This window comes from Brachycentrus maculatus, unplaced genomic scaffold, assembly GCF_059751285.1.
Source record: "Brachycentrus maculatus isolate JH-2025_06_01 unplaced genomic scaffold, ASM5975128v1 h1tg000142l, whole genome shotgun sequence".
Classification (NCBI taxonomy): domain Eukaryota; kingdom Metazoa; phylum Arthropoda; class Insecta; order Trichoptera; family Brachycentridae; genus Brachycentrus; species Brachycentrus maculatus.
In genome coordinates, this window is record NW_028280895.1 from 328,382 (window position 1) to 352,859 (window position 24,478).

Here is a 24,478-nt window from a genome sequence, read left to right on the forward strand (position 1 = left end):
ATCGACTCATATTATATATTGACTCGAAATTTTATAATTTTTAAAGATTTCAAAAAATATTATAAAAATAACTCCTATAATTTGAGATAATCCAGATTTTTGAACGAGCATTTGGACACACTCAAAATGTTGTAAATAAATTATCTGGTCAAATTATAAGCTAAAATAATAAAAATGAAAATAATGGCGTTTCTCATGTATGTAATTATAATCCAGGATTCGGACCTCACATACTGATATAAAAGTTTCTGCTCAGTAAAAAGCTACTTTTTATCTCACCAATTGATGTATCTAGTGAAGTTCTAGTGATTCAATAACAATGTTTCTGAATTGGTTCATATATATATATATATATATATAGAGCTTCCAAGAATTTGAGTGGTGTGTTTGTCAATAATCGGTTGAATTGGTGAATGTTACTCGTCTGTAAAGAGATCAGATATTTTTAAATGCCCAGATATTCTTCATCTTCGATGAGATGTTAACAAATAATTTGTATTTTACTGTTTAACCCTCCCTCCTCGGTGTTGCGTGCCTAATACATATTGCTTCTAATAACCATAATATGCTTTATGCCATGCTTATTCCGAGAGCGTTGCCAGATGGGTTTTTAATGTTTTCAGCAAATCCATATAAATTATTATAATTTTGACTTCATTTAAAATTAATTAAGGGGATTAGCTGTGAATGGCCGTACTTTTCCGACTACCCAATACCGGGACGCGCGTTTTATTTTAACACCGGAAAGGAATTTTTATGTGTTAAACAACACATAAAAAATTATTTTGTGACGATTGTTTAGCCTATTAATGGCATTTAGATAAACACATTGATCTACATTTGCCTCTTTCAAACACTGTAATTTCAGATTCACTGCACACAGGTTGGAAACTGGATTCTATTTTATTCTGCCAGTAGGTACGTAAGTAAAATAAAAATATTCCAATACGGACTGAATACTTTTTTTCAACTAACTCGTAAATTATTAGGTTACTTGAAGGCTTCATAAATAAATTTGTTTGGAACTTGCGTCCCTTGTTAGTTCTTCATTAGAAGAATATTAAAGTAACAGAAGCATATTAGAGATGTGAATAGTAGGTTAATTTATCGGTTACCCCAAATGGATGGTAATCGTTACTTTTTATTGGTTTAATAATATTTGTATATATCTTTCCGGCCTGTGTTTTTAATACAATATTTTTTTCCAGATTACTTTTTGATGACAAATATATTCGGAGCTAGAAAATATGCATCTAAATTTGTGCATAGATTAGCTTTAATCGATTGAATCCAAAGACCTTACCAACTTACGATTTATTTTAAACAAGTCGTTGGTCGAATTAAATTGTAAGAAGAAGTCGTTATTTAATTATATTGCCCTTGTTCATATTTGTTTTAATGTTAAATCGTCAAATTAGCCGATTTCAAATGAATTCAAGAAAGATTTTATTTTAATTCACTTTCAATTGGTCTGGGTGTTTGTAATGTATTTTTCACAAGATAACACTGCGTTTGAAATTATTTCTTTTGAAGTCTTTATTTTTTTCTTTTTTTTGACTACTCAATAAAAATGACGGATAAAACAGAAGTCTGGACATTTACGGGGCTTACAACCGTCATTTTTTAAATTTCAATTTAATTTTTTTTATTTTCAATTAACATATACATTACATGTTTTGAATATTGAAAGCATTAACTTTGTGGATCATATTGATATATTATTTCGAGAAATAAAAATACTTTGTGTTCTGATCCACTCACATTTTTATTAACCAACTAGTTTCGGCAACAACCTGTTGCCCTCTTCAGGGTTACATTTATTACTAATACTTATACTAGTATTAGTAATAAATGTAACCCTGAAGAGGGCAACAGGTTGTAGCCGAAACTAGTTGGTTAATAAAAATGTGAGTGGATCAGAACACAAAGTATTTTTATTTCTCGAAATAATATATTCATTACAAACTAAAAAATTTAATCGTTTACATTATATATGTATATGTATACGTCATATGCTGGTTTAAGTGATCACTTTACACACATGTAACATTCGCCAATTCTACCCATGATTGACAACCACACTACTCAAATTCAGGGAAGTTCTATATTTATGATCCAATTTCGAAATATTGTGCTTGAATCACTAGAATTTCACTAGAGACATCTATTGTGAAATGAAAGAGGCTTTTTATTAAGCAGATACTCTTTCAGTTCATTCTTTATCTTTACCTTATTCAGAATATTAAATAATATCTTTATTATATTATTTTGAGAAATAATATATCAATATGACCCACAAAGTTAATGCTTTCAATATTCAAAACATAATATCTTGTATTATACCACTTGAGTTTTATTAAAGACTACATGTTTCAGAAGTTAAACTTCCATCATTCAGGTCTGTATAGTAACTAAAATAAAAAAATATAAAATTGTTCCATAAACAAGTGTTTTCTTTAATCATTGTAACATGTCTTACCACAAAGTTAATGCCGAAACAATATATAAATAAATACTTTATTATTTAATTCGGATTGTTAATTCGATTACCCATGTCTACACCAAACAATGCCAATTTCACATATAATTTGGTAGTAAGTCAGCAACCCAATGTTCCACTTGTCCAGAAAACTACCTCGGAATAATTTATGTATACCTCGAATATTTAGACCTGTTTATTTTTTGTTAATTTACGAAAGAAAACACGCAAACCTGCGTGTAATTCGAGGAAGATCTCTGGGGACTTCTCGCAGGGCATTCATTACCTCCGTAAATTCTAGAATCATCCCCTATACTCGGCCACCTGCTGTTTTATTCAATCGTTCGCTTAACCCTTCCCTCACGATGCTAAAAACTTTATATTTTGCACACCATGTGAAAATAATGAAAAACAGGAAAAATGGAAATATTTCTAAATGGTGCTTTTATTGAGCAAAGTTGAAGTTGCAATGTACCAATTTAGTAATGTTAGCTCTGGTTAGTACCTAAAAAAGAGAAAGAAAAAGAATACATAGTAAGAAGTCGCCATACCTAGCTTAGCGACACGACCACCCTAAACGACGACTTGTGTGCAACTAAAATGAGATCGTCGGAAACAGTATGAAGCCGCGTGCGCGTGTACGTCAAGTGCGGCACACACGCATACTCTAAGAAACTTTTGTGTATTGGTGATTCTATCCCCGTTTTTTTTCACAATTTATTTATTTCCGTCGCTGCAAATGAATAACTTTATATAATAATACTTTTTGTTACACCTAAAAGTATTACGGAGGGTAAAAAACTGTGAGCCCGTATCATTTATATTTTTTATTAATATTCTTATTTTTAAAGTCGAGTTGTAGTAAATACATAACACCGGGAGGGAATCATTCTGTTTCCGACGATCTCATTTTAGTTGCGCACAAGTCATTGTTCAGGGTGGTCATGTCGCTACGCTAGCAATTTCGGCTAATTACGATGTATTTTTTCTCTTTTTTAGGTACTTACCAGAGCTAACATTACACAATTGATACATTTCAACTTTAACTATAGTCAATAAAAGCAACATTTAGGAATATTAAAATTTTTCCCGTTTTTAAACAACTTTTTCATATGGTGTACAAAGTAAAACGGAAGTTTTTAGCACCGTAAGGGAAGGGTTAATATGTGAGCTCGGCGTATACCCGCGTGACTTACAAGCATAATCATTCTTTGCCTATTTGGTTACTGTTTCAACGAGGCGCCGGCGTCGCGACGCCTAACCCTACGCCGACGAGGCGTCGGAGACTTCATTACGGTTAGGTGCCGATAAAATGGGATTGCAATTACGAAGAAACGGTCTCTCAAGATGTCAGCTGCCACATTCGGCATATCGACGCCTGATGAATTGATTAGACTAGCATGACGCATAGGCCGACTAGCTAATCATTACGCCGCTTCCCCGCAGAGAGAATAGAACGCCACACCAATCTGTCTGATAATTTATTTTTAAATTTTGTACATTAAAACCATTGATAACATTGTGGTATAGTAATAAAACACTATCCATATCATCCATAGTTCACTTTGTGTAATACCACTTTTTAAATTTAACTCCGAGTCTACTTTCAAAAATATACCCAAAGTGATTCATTTGTCTTCTTTCTCACTTTAAAATTTTTATTTTTAAACAAATGTCAAATCGTAATAATTTTATTTTAATGACCTGATGATGGAATAATTTTCCGAAACCGGTAGTCACAAATAAGTGTTTATAAAGTGATATTACACAAAGTAAACAATGGATGTAAGAAGTGTTTTATTATTATACCACAAAAAATGTTTTTAATATACAAAAAACAACGTCAACGGTTTTAAGTGCTTGAAATTCACTCTTTATTCTTGATTGCCATTATTTATTGTATTTTAGTGTATACAGTCTACAACCCATTTTATTAAGTAAAAACCTAATTATTTGGTCTTATCCATTGCTCGATCCAACAAAGATATCTGTTGTATGTGACAGTACATATCGCTCACTCCTTTCAACAACGTCATAAATCAGAAAACTTGATTTTTCAGGATATCGTTTTTAAAGTTTAAAAATATAATAAAATGTTTTAAAATTTAATATCAAGCCACTTATTGAACTTTTTTACTGTGCAACAGATCTTGTTAGGTAAAACCTGAATGTTTTTCTCCATTTGAAAAATATTTAGTTTAAAAAAATAATTATACAATACATTTTCTTCAAAATGCAAAAACAAAACATTCTGCCCTATAGCGGGTAAATATTCAGTTAAAAATATCCCACTTTTGCTGGGATATAGTATATTTTCTGAGCATTCCGAAAACATATACAACTGAAAATTGACGATTTTTGATAAATGACGTTGTTGAAAGGAGTGAGCGATATGAACGTAAACTCATATGTACCGTGTCCTAAGAATTACGATATATCTAGGAGCTCCAAAAAATTGGAGTAATGTGGTTGTCAGTCATGGGCAGAATGGTGAATGTTACACGTGTGTAAAGTGATTACTGAACCAACCTGTGATAGGTGAAAAGCCCTGTAAATATCTATTCTTCCATATAAAAAAAAATTAAAAAAAAACTCCTTAATGGAGAAAACCCAGTTGTAAACACGTAATTTGGACATACTCAAAATGTCGTGAATAAAAATAGTTGAGTTACCGATGTTCGAGTAATCGATGAAGAAAAAAATGCTTATAATATGTGTGTGTAAATTATTATTATGTAGACGTTTTAAAAAATAATGAAACGTGTCAATCGTCTTTAGAGGTGTTTATCGATCTATTTACAGTTCATTTATTTCGAAGCAAATTAAATATTTTATGACAGTGTTATCGAGGGACTTTAAACTGTGAAAAGACAGAAAGTAACTTATGTATGTACATATGTATGTATATAAAAACTAACTAACTAACCATCACGCCGCTTCCCCGCAGGGGTAGGCAGAGAGAATAGAGCGCCACACCACTCTGTCCTTGCAAACATTCTTCGCCTCTTCCACGTTCATGCATCTCCTCATACATACCCGCCGATTGTTACGACTCCTAACCTGACCACTTTCAAGTATTTGGCATACCTGATCGTGCCATGTTTTTCTCGGTCTTCCTCTGCTTCTTTTCCCGCTAACATTTGCCTCATAAATTTGTTTTACCGTTCTTTCCTCACTCATTCGTTCTGTATGTATATATATATATATATATATATATATATATATATATATATATATATATATATATATATATATATATATATATATATATATATATATATATATGTATATATATTTAAATATATAAATATATATATATATATATATATATATATATATATATATATATATATATATATATATATATATATATATATATATATATGTATATATATATATAAAAACATTAAAAGTAAGGGTTTGAAAATGTATGATGAGATGCCTGAATGTATGAAGAATGAAAAAAGTCTGAAAGAATTCAAAAATAAATGTTTTGTTTACTGTAAGGAGATGTAAATATATATAGATGGTGTTAATTAAGTGTAAATAATAGTTAATATTAGTTATAATAAAAGCTAACTTAAGAAATAAAAAAAATAAGTATAGGACAGCATGCTTGGCGATAGCGTGCTTTTCTTTGCTTCACAAGCGTTTTTTTAATGAAATGTATTTAAAATGTGTGCTTCATTTATGTTTTATTTTCCATTTGTCAGGCACCGTGGCGTCGTGTGGTAGACGCCCGACTGCGAAACTGACAACGCTGGTTCGATTCCCGCCAATTGTAAAATAAATATAAGCAAGATTTGTTTTTAACTGGTCAGGGTATTTTTCACATACACCTTTCCTACCCTTTCTGTCCTACCTGCAGACAAGCCTCTGAAACAGAGGCTTTGCGGGTAATTTCTTTAAAATAAAATCTGTAGAACACCCTGGCAATCTTTTTCGAACGTACCCTTATATGTTAGTCCCCCCAAACGGTATCTACTCAGATGTATGTACATGCGCATGTTCGCATACAGGTAGGTACTCGCAGTGAAATGAGTTCAGTAATCCAATATCCTTCGCCATTCCCCATTAATGTAGTGAGATTGGTTTAGATTTTCTATGATTGCATTTATAACCTCATTATGAAACTATACAACATTTTGAGTGTGACCAAATACTTGTTCACAAAATCTGGATTATCTCCAATTACAGGAGTTATTTTCATAAAATGGGATTACTACTAGTATAAGAGTTTCTGCTTAGTAAAAAGCTTCTTTACATCTCACCAATAGATGTCTCTAGTGAAGTTCTAGTGATTCAAGAACAAGGTTTCTAAATTGGTTCATATATATAGAACTTCCGAGAATTTGAGTAGTGTGGTTGTCAATAATGGGTAGAATTGGTGAATGTTACACGTGTGTAAAGTGATCACTTAAACCAGCCGATGACGGTCGTCAGCCCCGTAAATGCCCAGACTTCAATATTCTTCTTCGTCTTTGATGAGATGTTAAAAATAATATGAAACTCTACTATGTACGCAATTTTTAAATGAGGCAATGTTTTTTTTGGTTTTGCGACTCCGTTAGGCATTTGATAACTGCTAAGTAATATTTGATATATTTATTTTATTGGCATATTTATAGATGCAGTGTATGAATACCAAAATTAAAATGAATTGTAAAATTATTCATTTTAATAAATATATTCATAATAATGTATATATTCACCATAATAAATATATTCACAAAAATGTTTGTAATCATTACAATGAACATATTTATGATAAATAAAAATATTCATAATTTGTTAAAATATTCAACATAAACAAAATATTCATAATCATGTTGAATATTCATCATTTGTAAAATATTCAACTTAATGAAAATATTTTAAATATTAAAAATATTCATTATATAAAAAAATATTTTTAATAAGTAAAATATTCAGAATAATGAAAGTATTCAAAATAATGTAAAATATTCATTTGAATAAAAAGTATTGAAAAAAAAATTAAATAAGCATATTAATGTTTAATATTCATCTTAATGTAAAATATTCACGATAATGTAAATTCTGATTAATAATGCAAAATGCTCATAAATGAATACATTTAAATTTCACTTGGTTCGACTCGTAACTGATCACTTGATCAACCAATAATTAGTAAGTAACTCAGTGTATGCGAGTTCACAATAGCCATTGAACAATTATTTGGACACACGTTTAGTCAATTATTGATTTCGTGGAAAATTTGAAGTTTGCTTCCAGCACTTCCAACATTATAGCGTTCGAATGTCTGTTAAACACTTTTATCTTGAGTTAAAAGCTCTGACCACACAGATGAACAAAAAAGGACTTCTGAGTTGCCAACAACTGGGCAAATGGTGTGAGCGTTTAAGAAAAGTTTCGAATAAGTTTCGAATTGGGAAGATAAAGCTTCCGGTACAGGGCGCGTGAGGGGCGGAGGATTGAGGGGGCTAGACAGTCCTAAATCAACCCCCCCATGAGGGATGAAATATAATTATTACTATATTTTTATATGTTTATATATATATATATATATATATATATATATATATATATATATATATATATATATACAATATATATATATATATATATATATATATATATATATATATATATATATATATATATATATATATATATATATATATATATATATACATTTATAAAGATTTTTCTATGTTTACTTTAAATTAAATTTGAAACCCAACAACTTGTACACTGTTTCCTTTTAATAAATATGTTTAGTAATAAATTAAATCCTGAGGAGGGCAACAGGTTGTTGCCGAAACTAGTTGGTTAATAAAAATGTGAGTGGATCAGAACACAAAGTATTTTTATCAATATGATCCACAATGTTAATGCTTCCAATATTCAAAACATTTAATTTCTTTTTATATTGCAGCGATAGTAATCCCATAATACCTACGTACATTCTTGGCACAGAAATAATTAAAATAATAATATCCTTTGAGTTATTTTAAATACTTAAGTTTTTCAACTATTGAATGCTAAAAAATCTCTTTATATTTGACATTCAGGTATTTATTTATATCTTCCGGAATAAAATTTGAATGAAGTTTTTTCTCGACGCTTAAAATCATTAAAATAATAAAAAGTGGTTACAGGAATCCTTTCATAATGTGTAGAAAAAACTACTCAAATAAAACATCTGAGAATTTTATTAAGCTAAGTCTTAAAGTAATGACAACCGGTTTTCGACCTCAATTTTTAGACATTAGTAAAATATTATGAATTATCGAAATAAATCGTAACATGTGTCTTCTTTGACCTAAATGGTGCAAACGGCACTTCGTCGGATGAATGCAGTATTTTCCCAAATCCAATATACATGAAATCGATGAAAAAAAAAATTCGGTACCCAAATTACGACCTGTCATATGCTGTTTAAAGTGATCACCTAATACAGTGTAACATTCACCATTCTATTCATCATTGAAAAACACACTACTCAAATTTTAGATGTAATATTTATTCTTTAATTGATAGATTCAAGAATAAATGCGAGTTCTCGGCCCCATCTGTGGTTAGGTTGAGGGAGTTTTTTTTTTTCAAATTTTATTAAACAGAGACAGACCTTCATAAAATATATGTTTGTGGGATTCTTCCCGAATTTTCCAATTTGACAAATATTTAATTCACAATATTTTGAGGGTGTTCAGACATTTGTTTACAAATCTGGGTTTTGTCTACTTTTTTATAAAGCGTTCATTTTAACCAGCCTATGACAGGTTGTTAGTCCTATAAATGCCCAGACCTCTATACTCTTCATCATCTTCGTTGGGATATGTGGAAAAAACCCAGATTTGTGAACAAAGATTTGGATACACTCAAAATGGAAATACTGTACTTTATGGAAACATATGTATTTGTGTTGGTGAATAGTTATATTTTCTCTTTTTTTCCTTAAAAAATGTTTCTTACCTTATGCTATTTTTTTTATTTGACTATTTACTGTTTCGTTTATTGCTTTATATTTTCGTGTGTTTTCCTTAACTGTTTTTCAGTCTTGTTAAACCTAACCCAATGTCCGAAAATGAGTAATGGAAATTACTCATCGGGAATATTTTATACGTGACTTATGTATGTAATATGTGTAAAAAAATAAAGAAAAATAAGTATTTGTTTATTGGACATTATCAACTTTTTTATTATTTAACTGTTTTTTTTATTGTACTGGACTTGATTTGTCCATCAAAATACGAGCTTTTCATGTTTTCAAGTCACCTTTATATTCATAGTAAATAGTGATAAAAATATGATAATTTTAACATATTAATGAGAAATTTGAGCTTAGTTTATTGCAACTTTCTCAAGCGAGTTTTTCAAGTTTCCAAATCATCTTTTTATTTAAACTTTTTATTCAATTTGTTGTAAATAGTGACAAAAATATGATAATTTAACATATAAAGTTGATTTTTGTTAATTATTTTAATCGTTTCGTCTTATCATCTAACAAAACACAAGTTTTTAAATCACCTTTTTATCTGTTGTAAATAGTGACAAAAATATGATAATTTTAACATATAAAGATGAAAATTTCGCTTCGCTTATTGCAACTTCAGGTAATTTATCACTCTTTCATAAAGGTTAAACGTTTACAACATTTTGAGTGTGTCCAAATACTTGTTCACAAAATCTGGATTATCTCCAATTACAGGAGTTATTTTCATGTTATTTTTTGACATCTCATCAAAGACGAAGAAGAATATGGAAGTCTGGGCCTATGACGGTCGTCAGCCCCGTAAATGCCCAGACTTCCATATTCTTCTTCATCTTTGATGAGATGTCAAAAAATAATGTCAAAAAATAAGGTTAAACGTATCTTCATTTAATAACTAAATTTTGACAGATTATTCCCACTTTTGTCTAACGAAACATTTTTTCAAGTCATCTTTTATCTGTTGTAAATAGTTACAAAATATGATAATTTTAACATATCAAGTAAATAATTAAGCTCTTTATTTTAACTTTAAATGTTTATCTGATTTTTCCCACATTTGTCTAAGAAATCTCGAGTTTTTTATGATTTTTAATTAATTTTTTTATCTGTCCTAAATAGTGTCAAAAATGCAATAATTTTGACAAATGATGTTGTCAATTTCGCTTCGCTTATAACTTTCAATGATTTTTCTCATCGTTTCGTAAATATAAGACGTCTTTTCATTTTGACTACTACATTTTATCTGCTTTATCCCACTTTAGTCTAACAAAACACAAGATTTTACGTCCGTTTTATCTGTTGTAAATAGCGACAAAAATATTACAATTTTAACATATAAAGTTGACGATTTCGCTTTGCTCATTGCAACTTTGCGTAATTTATCTCATCATTTCGTAAATGTAAGACGCTCTTCGTTTTATGTGCAACATTTTATCTGATTATTACCACTTGACTTCTTTATTTATGGAGTATGAAAATTATACACGTTATGTTATACATATCTTACGCAAAAAAGCGATACTCGACAGAGTATTATCTAAGTTTGTGGATTAACTTTCATGGCTTCGTTTGCTTAAGTTAATTCCCAAGATAAACTTCAGTACTTCTCGGTAATATAATATTATCTTCATCGGCGTAATTCCTTTACACTTTATTGTCATTCGATAATTTTAGAAAAATATTTGGAGGCCATCAAGTCATTTGTGGAATCTCGCTATGTGTACTGTGTACGCAATATTTATAAAGTATTTATTTATTTATAAAATCAGTTATATTTTTTGTTAAAAGAAAAATATCTGTGTTTTTATTTTGTACAAAAATATTTCAATTTAATGCTATTTTTGTGAGCCTAAGAGGTTATTATTTAAATTATTATTTGGAAATAGGTATCAAATTGTGGCTTCGAACCCAGAAATTCCGACTCAAGAGTCTGCGAAACTAACCACGGGACTACAACCTGACACTAAGTTTTCATAGGTGGCCAATTAATAAGCGATAATTGGTCCATAAATTCCAAGGTCACGTCACGTTTATTAGACATTTCGTTATATGAGAGAGAAGAAAGATATAATATAGAGAGGAGGAGCAAGAGAGCTTTACATTCCGACGCCACGGAAGTCAAAAGAGAGCGACGTTATCACAACTATACAACAATTAAGAGTGAAGTACAAGATAAAACGATTAAGTCCGCCTCCGTAGTGTAATGGTCAGCACGCTCGGCTACCGTTCTGGAGGTCCTGGGTTCGATTCCCAAGGGGGGTTAAATAAATATAAGTGATTTTTTCACTGTAATATTTATTCAATATTACCATGGACTGGTACCTGAAGCGGAGGGCTGATCACCTTTCCTTCATGTGTGAAAAAAAAAACGATCATGATAACACTGCGTTTATAAGACACAGTGCCCTATGCACCATTGGGGTGCGGATAAGGGTTTTTTTATTATTATATAGATATAAAGGAGAAAGGGAGCTATAGACAATAAGTCACGTTGTTATTATAGTTATACACGCCAGACGCTATATATGAACAGTTGAGCTATAACGAGTTGTGTAAGTACTATTTTTCTTCATGTTTTAAATAACCTATAGATTAATAACCTTATTCGAATTAACAATACCTGCATTTTTTCTCGTTATCTCGAAAATATCGATTCACGGACATATAACTCATAGTTTTGTTATCACAAACCATTAATATCAGTATTACCAATTGAAGTCCCAATCATTGAGAACATAAATATTAAATAAATAATACAAAATACGCATATTTTAAATGTATTTTTGTATTTCTTTTGATATTGTCTTTCTCTATGTCTCCTACATTAAATCTCTTATTCTTTTTTTTTTTAATTTCTATAAGTTTCGAAGTCACCTCAAAACATAGAGAAATAAAACTTTAATTTTCTAAAAAGGATATGTAATTTCATTTGATAAGAGTATTTTTAACATTATGTCGTTTTATTTACTGCAATTTAAAAATTTAAATTATTTAATGTAAAAACATAAAACTACTTTGTTTTTAACCACTTCTTATTGGTATTTTCTTTCCATCGGTTTCGACAAGAACTTTGTCATCATCCGGGTTTAACATGTACCGTTATGATGATAAGGTTCTTGTCGAAGCCGGTCGTAGAAAAGTACCAGTGAAAAGTAGTTAAAAACAAAAGCTTATAAAATGTGCTATAAAGTAAGAAATTATTAAATCGTTCGATCGATGGGTTATTTGTAGGTTTTTGTCTTAATATAATTGGAAATTTAACTGCATGTTTAATCTCGGCTCGTAACGCATATTTGTGCTGAAAAAAAATTGTGCATGTTGGTCTTCGGGTCGACCAAAAATCGCATGTGTTAAACATTTTGTGTAGTTTTCAGTGTGTAAATGGTGCTATAGTGGTGAAGGGTGGTATTGTTTGCATGCTGTGGTAGTAATTGTCCTGACGAAGAGACGAGTACGTCTCGAAACCGGTACAAATAAAAATCTCGGTGAGTGGTTATATTCTAATTTTATTAACATTTTTTAAAAAAAATTAAGGATACACAATGTTGAAGAACATCGAATTATTTTATGACATTTGTGCTCGCATATAATAACGCTATAAAAGCGATGCCTGCCTTATCTGAAAATGAGCGCTCCCGAGCGTCGGACAGTCCTCTCTCCTACGTATATTTACATACACACTTTAAACGCTAAACGTCATATTCACGGACAAAAGGCGACGATCTGTCGGGAGTGGGGGCCGGCGGCAGGGGTGGGGCGGCGGTGACTTCACACAATCACACCTATGTAAGCTCCCTCCGAAAAAAGACGCACACAACCGCCAACCTCACTGCCTCATATACATAATGTGCACTGACACAACACACCCATCATTTAGTTCGTACAATCGGACCCACACCGCTGCGTGTATTGTCCGCAGACACTAAATCCAACTTAGAATATCAACGAAGAAAAAGCGAGCTTCATTTGTATGATCATTCTTCTATTCCGTAGATATGAGGCGCCACTTTTCACTAGGTGCGCTGATATTAGCTGGATACATTTTCTTGCTTTTCCCGGCTTTATCTTCGTAGGAACTCACATCGACTTTGGAATTATTTTAGTTATTCAGCTGTTTCGGCGCGGCGTGGTCTAAACTGTTGCACCTCTCGCGTTTCGTCGTGCCTCTCTCTCTAGCGCTGTTTCCCTCCTTGTGCGGTATTTTTCTTCGCTTTCCCGCGCGTTTTCCGCGTTCGCGCTTGTTTTGGCCATCGAGAATAATGGATTAGTTTTTTTTGTTGTTGTGTTTTTGTTTGTGGTAGTGAAGTTTGAGTTCTGTGCGGTTCCAAACAATTTGGATTACGTTATTTTCAAAAGGTATTTTTTTGGTTTTTGCATATATTTTTTTTCAACATACAAGTTTTGTTTTGAACGTTTCCATTTGTATTGGCTGCGAAACAGTAAAACCCTTGTTAATTATGTATAGAGTTCGCGCTGTATGTTCGCGTTTGTTATAACTTGAATGCTTCTGTCAGTTAAGGGGAAATGTGACAGCGAATGGTAGATACGCCCATCAACACCCCGAACCATGAAACGCGTTTTACTGAATACCAAAACACTTTTGAATTATTAATTATACCGAGCTACGATACTAGAACTAAATTTATATATAATACTTAACACGACTTTTGGGCGAATTTAAAACAGATTTTCCACGTGTTTCGTCCAGTGCGCATGACCGAGATTATTCACATTCGCACACATTCACGCAGAACGGAAAATTCTCATAAGCCAAGAGCCGAGACTCATCTGCCGACAGAATCTTTACGATCCAATTGACTTCAATCAACTCAATTTAGCCTCGTCAAGCATCTCTTCGTTGCTTCTGCTTGTGCTATGCCCGTAAACCCGACGTATGTTGAATCCAATCATTACGATGTCTCGTAAGTACGTGTGTCAAATTATACATGGTTACGACTCTCGACCCGAGCATTTTTAGGTGTATATCGTAGATTCTCAAACTAATTTGACCCGTGGCCCCTTTTTCAGAAATAAAATTACATAAACCCTCCCTGGGAATTAAAAAAAAATAACTAACTAACTAACCATCACGCCGCTTCCCCGCAGGGGTAGGCAGGGAGAATAGAGCGCCACACCACTCTGTCCTTGCAAACATTCTTCGCCTCTTCCACGTTTATGCATCTCCTCATACATACCTGGGAATTTAAATTTTTTGAATCAATAAAACAGAAAAAAATATGAATTTATTAATTATATATTTACAACATTTTGAGTGTGTCCAAATACTTGTTCACAAAATCTGGATTATCTCCAATTATGATAATTGTATTATAAGAGTTTCTGCTTTGTAAAAAGCTTCTTTACATCTCACTAATAGATGTCTTTAGTGAAGTTCTAGTGATTCAAGAACAAGGTTTTTAAATTAGTTCATATATATAGAACTTCCGAGAATTTGAGTAGTGTGGTTGTCAATAATGGGTAGAATTGCTGAATGTTACACGTGTGTAAAGTGATCACTTAAACCAGCCTATGATGGTCGTCAGCCCCGTAAATGCCCAGACTTCCATATTCTTCTTCATCTTTGATGAGATGTCAAAAAATAATAAGAATTATTTATTCACTTATAAATTATTTTAATAATTTAACAATTGCACAGTACCAATTATTGGGTTTTATCTCGGTTTTATTTCATTACACACGACTAGTTTCGAAAACTACAGTTGTTTCATCGACAGGTGATTGCGAAAACTAACGAGCAAAAAATATTCAAGTTTATATTATATAGGTGGGTGGGGTAATAAATAGAGGGGAGGGGGTTAAGGACCAAGATTTTTTGCAATGGAAACATAGATAATAACGATGAAGTATTTTGGTAATTTTTTTAACAAAACTCAGAAAGTGGTAATATACAAGTTTTGAAAATAATCAACATGTCATTCCACAAAGTAAATGCCGAATCAATAAATAATATATTTACTTATAGTATCATATGTATCACTATTATTTCAAGTTTTTAGCCTGAATAAAATACCCGCTATTGAACAAAAATTTGAATTTATTTTTAAAACTACATTAATATGACATTTTAAACTTTGTACTTAGCGTATTTTGCCAGTTTATATAACATTGAAAACTTTATAATACCTATAGCATCATTAAGTCAAAATTGCATTATTTCGAGTTAACGCTTTTTGCTAGTGCACCCACGATATGTACGCTTATGATTTAAAACATCACAAAATCATACTTGATATTTTTTAAAGTGATTTTTATTAAAAACTTTGGTAATAAATTACACTTCTATAAGGTTGTAAATTTTAGTATCTTGATATTGTTTTTTTTTTTTGACATTTCATCAAAGATAAAGAAGAATATGGAAGTCTGGGCATTTACGGGGCTTCATATTTACATATTCTTCTTCATCTTTGATGAGATGTCAAAAAATAATATGAAAATAACTCCTGTAATTGGAGATAATCCAGATTTTGTGAACAAGTATTTGGACACACTCAAAATGTTTAGTATCTTGTGTCACCCTGTTAGCTTCCCAGGGTTCCCCTACCGCCATAGAGCCAAAATAACCCCTCAGCTCTCTCCAGGGCCCCCTTAGGTGCCAGGGAGGTCATTTTGAGAACCTGTGGTCTATATGATAAATCATAAAATTAATGGCTCTGTATAACTTGGGAAACTCCGCGACCAACATACTATTTTCGACGCTTGATTTAAGCTAGAGTCAATTAATTATACGACTGGCCACACGTTGTTGTCTGGAAAAATAACGATTATGATACTTTTACATATTCCACTCATAAAAAATATTTCTTTTGTGTGTTAGACAAATAGAGACTTTAGAGACTAGGTGGATATTTCAGTGCACAGTCGAAAGCTCTCTTGATTTATATTTATTTTCTACTAAATACACAAGCACTTGTAATAAATCAATGATAATAAAAAGAAACCCATTTTTAAACTGTCATACCCTTGGTTAAAATAAAGATTATTTATTATTTGTCTACCACTTCATGGTAATGATGCAGAATGCATCGTAACACGTGTCACAATTTAATTTAAGAAATAGCGATATTTACTAAGTAAAACTTAAATTAAAATTAAGTTTACAACATTTTGAGTGTGTCCAAATACTTGCTCACAAAATCTGGATTATCTCCAATTACAGGAGTTATTTTCATATTATTTTTTGACATCTCATCAAAGGTGAAGTAGAATATGGAAGTCTAGGTGTTTACGGGGCTGACAACCGTCATAGGCTGTTTTAAGTGATCACTTTACACACGTGTAACAATCACTAATTCTACCCATTACTGACAACCACACTACTCAAATTCTTGGAAGTTCTATATATATTTATATATTAACCAATTTTGAAACATTGTTTTTGAATCACTAGAACTTCACTAGAGACATCTATTGGTGAGATGAACAGAAGCTTTTTATTGAGCAGAAACTCTTTTATTAGTATGTGAGGTCCGAATCCTGGATTATAATCACACACATGAGAAACGCCAGAAAAAAAATATTTAATATAATGTTATTTGAATATTAAAATAAAACACTTGCATAATACTTCTTTTGAGTTTATTACTGTAAACACGACTAGTTTCGAGAACCATTAATGTTCTCATAAACAGGCTAAAAACAAACTAAATAATTATATAAATATTAGAGAATACTTACTTAAATGTTTTTGCCAAATTGAAATTAGGGTGAATTATTGTGCACTTTTTTGGCTAAAATATTTTACTTTATAAAATAAGACAAAAACCAATTTTATTTTTATACTCTTGATTTCGTCAAGCACCTTGTCATCTTCAGGGATGGATACTTAAAAATATTGATTTTTAGTAGTTTTTATTTATTTATTTATTTATTTAAGTAGTTATTATTATATGTTCAAACTGTTTTAATGCGTTTCCAGCAAAATTTTTAATTTTTTCTCGTAGACGATTAATCAAATTTAAAATTTTGAGTGTGTCCAAATACTTGTTCACAAATCTGGGTATTCTCCAAAAAGGAGTTATTTTTACATGTTGATATCTCAATGAAGATGGAGAAGAATTTGGATGTCTGGGTATTTACAGGGCTTATGACCTGCCATAGGCATTTAACCAGATTGATCCACAGCAGCGCGTGGCTACAGCTAGTATGAAATGTATGTAATTTGTTTCTACATCGTTTCATCTATTATTAGATCAGAAAGGGTTAGTTAAATTAATTCCATTTAGCATTTGTTTTTTTCGCTTCGCACGATGAGTCGTCGACGTATCGAAATATGAAGGTTTTTATTCGTATTTTCCTTAATAACGTGTCAATCTATTAGCCTTGGAATAGCACTATGACCTCGAGAACACACGCTACTCTTAAAAATATTAAAGAATATTACAAATCAATTCAATGTGGTGTTCTTGTTTAATGGTGGGAACACTGAGTTACCCGGAGATCGTGTGTATGGGTGGGTCGAAGCCACTTTAGGCTAAGTGACAAAATAAAACAAAATATTAGATTCCTTAACTTATGATAAAACATGAACTATCAACAACATTCTAAGTGGGTCCAAATACTTGTTAACAAATGTGTCGTCTACTTTCAAAATCCGCTAGATCCAATTTTATAAGATTTAAAAATAAATACTCTATCGGAATGCCAATTGTGGGTTTTATTGTTAAAAATATTTAATTAATTGAAAACCCTGCTAAAAAACACCTAAAAACAGAGATGATTTTTTAGAATTCTGCTATGTTCATAAAACTTGCCTTCTGACCCATATCGGACGATCAGAGAGCGGGGGTAAGTAAAAAATTAAGATGACGTCATTATCGGTTTGTATCTCGAGTTTTTTTTTAATAATGGAAAATTTCTAAATAAACGGGAAAATTCTCTATTTCATAACTATTTTTTCAAAAGATAGATTAATCTTTGAAACATACATGTTACCCGGAGAATTTGCATTTATTGTAATACCGACTTGCATGGATCTGGCGGATTTTAAAAGTAGGCGACACAAATCTGGATTGTCTTTGGAGACTAATAATTAGTTTTAGGAGTTATTTTCATATTATTTTGTTTCTAAAAATTACAAGCTAAAATAATAATAATATATATAAATACATAAATATACGCACACATATATAAATAAATATAAACACCTTTTGTCCGCCTCCGTAGTGTAATAGTGGGCATACAGTGGGCTCTAGCTTTCACAGCAATGTTTCGGCACTCGTTCCTACTCGAGTCACTGTGTACATCAATAATTGTACCTATTGTGAAAAACCCTATGGGCAATTTAGCCAAAAAAGAAAACTACAGGCCAATAGCAGTTTCCACAATGGCGGCAAAAACCCTAGAAAATATTATGATGGAGAAAGCTATCGAAAACATAAAAACGGTTGAGAACCAATTTGGATTTAAAAGGGGAATGGGAACGGACATACCTATCTTCGCTGTAAAAAACATTATAAATATATATGTGCGCCGACATACGCCAGTATATGCCTGTTTTCTGGACCTTAGAAGAGCATATGATACAGTGATACATCACCTTTTGGATAACAAAATACAACCGTTCTGGAGGTCCCGAGTTCGATTCCCAGGTTTTGATCTGTTAATTTTGTGTCCTAGTTTGGTTTGTGGTACCAATATCCTTCACAATCTTTCATGTAAGATACCAGTTCCACGATCCTTTGAGCCTCACCTAGTATATTCTCACACATACCCGCCAATAATAAGAAAAGGGAAACTAGCACATTGTGGGTTGGACTGAACTGGCCTCGACTCACACACACATATAGTAAAATCTATCTTCGTGCATCTGATTGCAGATTGCACAAGTACAACAGTTTCCTAACTGACCCCCAGGGGCCCCAAGGTGGCACTGTTGACACGAGCTCTTAGCGCTGTCTTTCGTGTTTGCCTTCGATCCATCGACTGTTCACACACCATCGTTGTCTGTAGGAGCCAATTGTTTTGGTATACATGTGAATCTCGAGCAGCAGAATTTGCTAGACTTGCTCGACAAGATGTGGTCTTGTGATTGCCTTTTCATATTATCAAACATAAGAATCAATTGTGCACTGAAATAAAATATAATTAAAATGTAACTTTGTCCGCCTACGTAGCGTAATGGTCAGCACGCTCGGCTACCGTACTGGAGGTCCCGGGTTCGATTCCCAAGGGGGGTCAAATAAATATAAGTGATTTTTTCACTCTTATATTTATTCAATATTACCTTGGACTGGTACCAGAAGCGGATGGCTGATCACCTTTTCTTCATGTGTTAACGATCGAAATAACATTGCGTTTATATGATTTAGTGCCCTATGTACCATTGGGGTGCGGATAAGGGTTTGAATGAATGAAAACTTTGTTTTAAAATCACTGTAAATATTTGATCATAACTTAATATGTCTACCGGTTTTAAAGCTAACTGCTTCTTTATCAAAACTGATTAATACTAAAACACAAATAATCAGTTTTTTTATTATTTTATTATAAAAAAATAATAAACAGTAAGCACTTGTAAATACACGTCTCCTTCACACACTATCAGCGAGCAGCGAGAGAGAGTGAAACACAACGTTTAAATTTATTATATTATATTATAACATGGATACAATTAAACGATTGGTGATATAATACAATATAAGGCAAGAATGCAAGGCAGAGATACATAAGTATTATCGATAAAATTAGGAGATGTGTGTTGAGATGAGATGGTTTGGGCATGTGAATCAAATGAGCGAAGAAAAGATAGTCAAACAATTTTAAGAGGCGAATGTGTTTTGTAATTAATAGCAAAGGAATGCTGAGGAAAACTTGAAAGTGGTCAAGTCCAGATAGAACACATATATATATATATATATATATATATATATATATATATATATATATATATATATATATATATATATATATATATATATATATATATATATATATATATATATATATATATATATATATATATATATATATATATATATATATATATATATATATATATATATATATATATATATATATATATATATATATATATATATATATATATATATATATATATATATATATAAATATATATATATATATATTTATATAAATATATATATATATATATATATATATATATATATATATATATATATATATATATATATATATATATATATATATATATATATATATAATATATATATATAAATATATATATATATATATATATATATATATATATATATATATATATATATATATATATATATATATATATATATATATATATATATATATATATATATATATATATATATATATATATATATATATATATATATATATATATATATATATATATATATATATATATATATATATATATATATTTATATAAATATATTTATATTTATACATATATATATATATATATATATATATATATATATATATATATATATATATATATATATATATATATATATATATATATATATATATACATATATATATATATATATATATATATATATATATATATATATATATATATATATATATATATATATATATATATATATATATATATGTTATTTGCTGTAAATCTTTTTGCCCTAGTGTGCAAACGTTATAATTACTTTTGGCTGGTATTCCTCGAGGTATTGAGTCGGCCTTACGAATCCTTTGTTCCGCTCCTGAAATACTAATGATGCAGCCTTCCCCCTATTCCGATACCGCCTGTCAGGTTCGTTCGCTATAGAACAGTGCTTCCCAAACTCGTAAAGCCCATGGACCCCTTTTCATAGTCAAAACATGCCTACAGGTCCTGGGTGAAAAACTGTTCCTTTCAACAGCGTCATATATCATAAATCGTCAATTTTCAGCTGTGCATGTTTTCAGAATGCCCATAAAATGTACTATATCCCAGCAAAAGAGTCATATTGATCAGGAATCATATTGAAAGGAAAGGTGATCAGCCCTCCGCTTCAGGTACCAGTCCAGGGTAATACTGAATAAATATTAGAGTGAAAAAATCACTTTAATTCATTTGAGCCCCCCTGGGAATCGAACCCGGGACCTCCAGAACGGTAGCCGGGCGTGCTGACCATTACACTACGGAGGCGGAAAAATTGTTTAGTAAATATAAAATTGATAGTGAGGAGATTTTTGATTCGTTAATGTGGGGTATGGTAAAATAGGATTGGGAAACACTGCTATAGACCTATGTGACATATGCGAGCGTATTGGGTATATCTTGCATATTTCCGTGGAGAAGCGTTTGGCAAGCGGTAAAGACTTAGTCTGTGACAGAATATCTGATATCGGTGACATTGTACGAGTACGTAACTATAATGCATCATTGAAAATCGCACTGAATTATCGTACCATGTATAGTACTATTCTAACAGTATTTTGTGTAATTAAAATTTGTTTTTTCTTTTTTCTTTAATTACCTAAAGCACAAGTGACTCTAAAAATCTAGATACCGCTTATGCATTGCCGCTTATCATGACCCTACTCAGGTTACAACTTTTTATGTTTTATAGCCTATGTCTATTCTTGAGTGGATTTACTCTTTTTGTTTGAAGTTACTATAATTTCATGTAATTCAGGAATGAAAATTCTATATTCTCATATCACTACACTAGTTCTTATAACTATGTATTAAAACTTAATTATAATGTCTATCAGTTTCGAAGCTAATCGCTTCTCCATCAAGACTGATTAATACTTATTATTAAAACTGATTATTGATCACTCTTGATAAAGAAGCATTATTATCTATGTTTCCTTTTACAAAAAATCTTGTTCCCCCTCCTTCCCCTATATCAACCTATATAAACCCCTAAATATATTTTTTGATCGTTAGTTTTAATTTTTACCAGAAGATGAAAATATCTGTAATATAAGTTTTCGAAACTAGGCGTACATTAAAAAAAGACATATCGTGGTATATTCAAGTATTTTTTTTTTTTAAATAAGTGTTTATTAAGTTTATTCCTTTTGATTGAATGCCTTTATACATATTAATTGAAAAGATACAATGAAGAAAAGACTATTTAATCATTGATGATTAATTAATTACTATCATAAGATTCAATTTTTTTTTAAATTTCTCTGTATGGGAGTTTGTATCATTTTTTTGTAATTTTTTATTTATTGTTTCTATTTTTGAATCATAAATTATTCACCCATTCGAGAACCTAATAGAAAGAATTAATGTCATGTATTTTTTGTGCATGCAATGTTTATTTTTGCACAAGTTTCATGCAAAATACTGTGTGTAAACAAGAATGTATGAACTACAATAATAAACACAATATGCCTCTGCCGGAATATTTTGTAATGCCATTCGTATCAACATTTCGAAATATTTTCACTCAATTAATTTAATGCACTGCGCTATATTCCACTCGCTGGAACGTAATCACAGACTGCGCAAAAATATACAATATTTTGATCAAAATTATTACATGGAACGGCCATTTATTTTAAAAAATTCTCTTAATTTTTTTTTAAATACGTATGTCACTTACAAAAAAAAAATTATAATATGTATATATTTATATATATATATATATATATATATAAATATATATATATATATATATATATATATATATATATATATATATATATATATATATATATATATATATATATATATATATATATATATATATATATATATATATATATATATATATATATATATATATATATATATATATATATATATATATATATATATATATATATATATATATATATATATATATATATATATATATATATATATATATATATATATATATATATATATATATATATATATATATATATATATATATATATATATATATATATATATATATATATATATATATATATATATATATATATATATATATATATATTTATATATATACATATATAATAGCGGACTTGAAGTTAAATTGTCAGGTTCAAGATGCTAGCATACTGTTGTGATTGTTTGTCTGAATTAGTAACATATTCACGCCATATAGAATATTGATAACATGGCAAGCTGTTTCTCATATTGTGAAAAAATATCGATCGGTGCAGCATCTGTCAACATTTACGCAACTATGGTCTCTGGACAGCGTTACATTCGACGCGTGACGCCAGATTTTCAAAGGGTCCTGGAAAAATTAATAAATATGGTAGACTTTTAGTGTTGATGCGTTTTTATTTTATGTGTTTTCATACTGGAGTGTCGAGTGACTTTATGTAGCTTGTACGAGGTGGCGCAAAATTAACCACCCTATCGGAAGATATCTTAATTTTTGCTAATGGCGTCGTGCGTCAATCATATTTGACATTTGTGAACTACGTACATAGACAGCTGCAGTATACAAACAAATGAATAAAACGGGCACAAATTTGTATCAATACTGGCGGCAGGCTATTGATGAATTTCATATGTATATATAAATATATATATATATATATATATATATATATATATATATATATATATATATATATATATTATATATATATATATATATATATATATATATATATATATATATATATATATGTATATAAATATGTATATAAATATATATATATATATATATATATATATATATATATATATATATATATATATATATATATATATATATATGTATATAAATATGTATATAAATATATATATATATATATATATATATATATATATATATATATATATATATATATATATATATATATATATATATATATATATATATATATATAAATGTATATTAATATTAACATAAATTCTATACATTTATTTAAAAGAACAAGTTGAAACAAATTTTATTTTATTTTACAGAGATCCATCAAGCTACCTTGTCGGTGGAGTTCTTTTTACATACATTTTTATTATTTTTATCCATTTTTACCTAATATACACACAAAAAAGAGAGAAGAAAGCTAAAAATATAAACTAGTTTACAGTTTTCATAGAATTAACTCGTGATAATTCAACCATTAATTTTTCC

The 24,478-nt window shown here is 30.1% G+C and overlaps 1 protein-coding gene across 2 annotated transcripts in view; it reads left to right on the top strand.

The window, feature by feature from the left end:
- Positions 1–13,582: 13,582 nt before the first annotated feature.
- Positions 13,583–24,478, top strand: part of LOC148308973 (polypyrimidine tract-binding protein 2-like) — a 552,278-nt gene continuing 541,382 nt past the window's right edge. For both annotated transcript variants that reach the window (XM_088260789.1, XM_088260790.1), the window contains exon 1: positions 13,583–13,811. The gene's annotated coding sequence lies outside the window, so the exon portion shown is untranslated. The remainder of the gene's footprint in view (positions 13,812–24,478) is intronic.